Source organism: Rosa chinensis, chromosome 1 (genome assembly GCF_002994745.2).
Source record: "Rosa chinensis cultivar Old Blush chromosome 1, RchiOBHm-V2, whole genome shotgun sequence".
In the NCBI taxonomy this organism is placed as follows: Eukaryota; Viridiplantae; Streptophyta; class Magnoliopsida; order Rosales; family Rosaceae; genus Rosa; species Rosa chinensis.
The window spans coordinates 47,885,703-47,888,694 of NC_037088.1; the positions used below are offsets into that span (position 1 = coordinate 47,885,703).

General features: G+C 35.8%; 1 long non-coding RNA gene across 1 annotated transcript; it reads right to left on the minus strand.

The window, feature by feature from the left end:
- On the minus strand, positions 1-1,958 carry LOC112185411. Its single transcript, XR_002930248.2, has 5 exons — positions 1,598-1,958; positions 893-937; positions 735-779; positions 563-633; positions 1-162 (listed from the first exon to the last, which is right to left on the minus strand). It is a non-coding gene; the product is annotated as an uncharacterized LOC112185411 (long non-coding RNA).
- Positions 1,959-2,992: the final 1,034 nt, after the last annotated feature.

The window sequence follows — 2,992 nt, forward strand, 5'->3', positions numbered from 1 at the left end:
AACTTATACAAATATATTAATAACATTAACAACAATTGGTTTTTGGTTTGCATCAAGTAACCACAAAAAATGACGCCTATTTCAGTTATGGGAGAAGCTTCTTGGTTGATCATCAAAATGGAAAGAAAGTTTGGCAATCAAAAGTAGCCCAAGCTTTAGTACCTACGGAAGAAAAATAAATGCAAACCCCATTAAATAAGATGAAGAGGGTATGGATGACTATGAAAAGGAGAAGATAAAGCAATCAGCAATTAATGAGAAAGAGATTGAACATGGTTAGTGGCTAACCTAACAATTGCAAGTAATTACTGTAAGAAATCATCTACCCTCAAAATTTCTTAGCAAAATGATAAAGAAGATATAAATTACAAAAAATAAAGGGACACTGTCTTTAAAATCATACGTTTTGTAAGCAGTTAGAATCAAGAAAAGGCACCATTTGGAATAGATGCAGTCCAACAACCCAAGTTTCATCAATACAGAGAGAGAGAGAGAGATGCAAGACAGTTTTTTGGAAGATCGAATCTAACACATAGGACCAATGACTAAATAGGATACAAACCAATCCGTTAAGGTCTCTATTATATTCCCAAGCTGTCCAGGTTTCAGATCCCTCCCAGCTGCAAACTGAACCTGCAAATAAAAATGACTGTCAAGATTACTGATTATAGTTGAAAACATGTGACCAGGAAATTATAATGAAAGGGAAAATATAATCAAGCAACATATTCAACCTCAACAGATCTTTTCAAATGATCTAACTTCCCTTTGATTATGCCCTATAAATAAAACACAAATATTAGGATTGTCAGTTTAGGATCATCTTAAATTTAGATTATACAAGCTCTAGTATACGTCATTCATTGATAGGAAAGTCTTCAAGTTCACATACATTTGAAAGATCAAGTTGCTCAAGGAGTTTATCATAGGATAGAACCTGGAAAAAAGAGAGAAATTAAAAACTAAAAGTCCACAAATCCAGTTTTGTATCTCCATGATACATCAATTATCATCGACAGTTTAGGAAAAAGAAAGATAGAGGTAGATACCACATTCCAAGTGAAAGAGTTTGAATATGAAAGATGATGGCTCAGATCCTATGAGCTGTTTGAGGATATTGATAACCCAACAAATTTCTTGATTGGATGTTCAAGAGGGACATAGAGCAGACCCATTTGACCCATTTTATTAAAAATTCTGGATATAGCAAAATCACAGGGTAGCAGATATATGACCCAACAAGCATTCACTCGATTCAATTTTCCTCCCTGAACGGAGAAGATTGAACACAACATTGAGCAGACAAACACGAAAACTTAGTGGTGCCATTGAGCAGACAAGTTCGAAGAAGAAGAAGAAAAACCCAGATTTTGAAAGAAATAATAAATCAAAATCGACCATAACCCAGATTTTTAATTGTCAGCAAATCCCAGACAATTTGCAACTTGCAATCCACACAAATACTCAACCAACAAAGACAAGCCATCACATTCCCAATCAGAAAACCAAGCAAGGCATTAAAAATTAACTATCATGAACAAACACAAGAAATGAAAGATGAAATAGGAACTGAAATGGAAAAGGGAGGAGTTATTACCTGCAAAGCTTTCGATTTTCAGAGCCTGGTACGAAAATCTGGGGATTGGATTGAGGCTTCGAACACGAATGAGAGGAGGCAGTCAGCGATATGGAAGATAAGGGTTTGATGGCAGTGTGGTGTAATTGCTGAAAGGAAGAGAGGGCACAACCCGGTATTTCGAAATGTTCATTAAACTACAGTAACTCCCGCTACAGTGGAAAAGCCAGCGCTGGCTTTTAAAAGCATGGGGTTGCTGGCTTTGGCTTTTCGACTAAAAGAAGCAGCGGCTTCTGCCAAAAGCTGGGCAAAAGCAGGTTTACCAAACGCACACAGGTCAGTTGCTTATAAGCAGGGGAGCAAAAAAGCCCCCCCAAACGCACCCATATGGACTCAGATGCGATTTTATTAGGTTGATATTTTCACCTGTTCTAAGCTTTTAATGTTGTGTGGTTTATCTGTGTGCATAGCAATTGTTAAAATTTAGAACTGTATAAATTAATCTTAATGGGAAATAGCTGTTTTGGGGAGCTTTTGGTTGTGCAAATTATGCATAGTATTTCTGCTGCATATGCAGGGCTTAATTATCAATTATAAAAAATAGTAATCTTGTGCTTATTGCTAGCTATATAAGAATATTTTTGTTCCATTTTAATTCTCAGTTAATCACATTGAGATTCTAAGTCCAGAATTTGGTGTGTTTGAAATGCTAGAATTCTGTACTCTGACATGGTTCTCTTATTTGCTGAGTATGCCTCCTAAATTTTAGATGGCATCAGAAATTGGGATAAATGTACCTACTTACCTGCCTGGTATTCGTAAGTAACAAAGCATACATATAACTATAGATGAGTTTGTTTTTGTTCCATTTTAGAGGTAGAAGTGATTCTATTATGTGTGCCTTTTTCCTGTTGATTCAGTTATGCAATTTAGGTGACTAGTTATTGTTTGGTGAACCAAGTTTTATTTGTTTTTAAGTATCATTGTGCATGTCTGCACCCAATATCCTATTGCTACTTCATTTGGCAAACTAAAAACTATTATTCAGCTCTTGGATACCATATGCAGTACCTAATGCAATTTTCTATGGACAAGATGATCTAATGAACTTTATGCTACTGCGTGTAGGTGCAAAAGAGTGATCTTGCTACTAGTTTGTTAATCTTACTGTGGGAATAATGAAATTTTCTATGTTTTCAATTTCATTCATGGATTGACATATCTAATTACTACTACTACTACTCTTGCTACTGCTACTGCTCTTGTTCCTGTTCCTGTTCCTGCTACTGCTACTGCTCCTGCTACTGTTCCTGCTACTGCAAATGAAGCTGCTATTGAACCAAGGACACGTTCAACAATAAAAAAGAAAAATAAGTTTGATGAAGAGCTCTGAGATTCTCTTTCTTAGCAACGTGT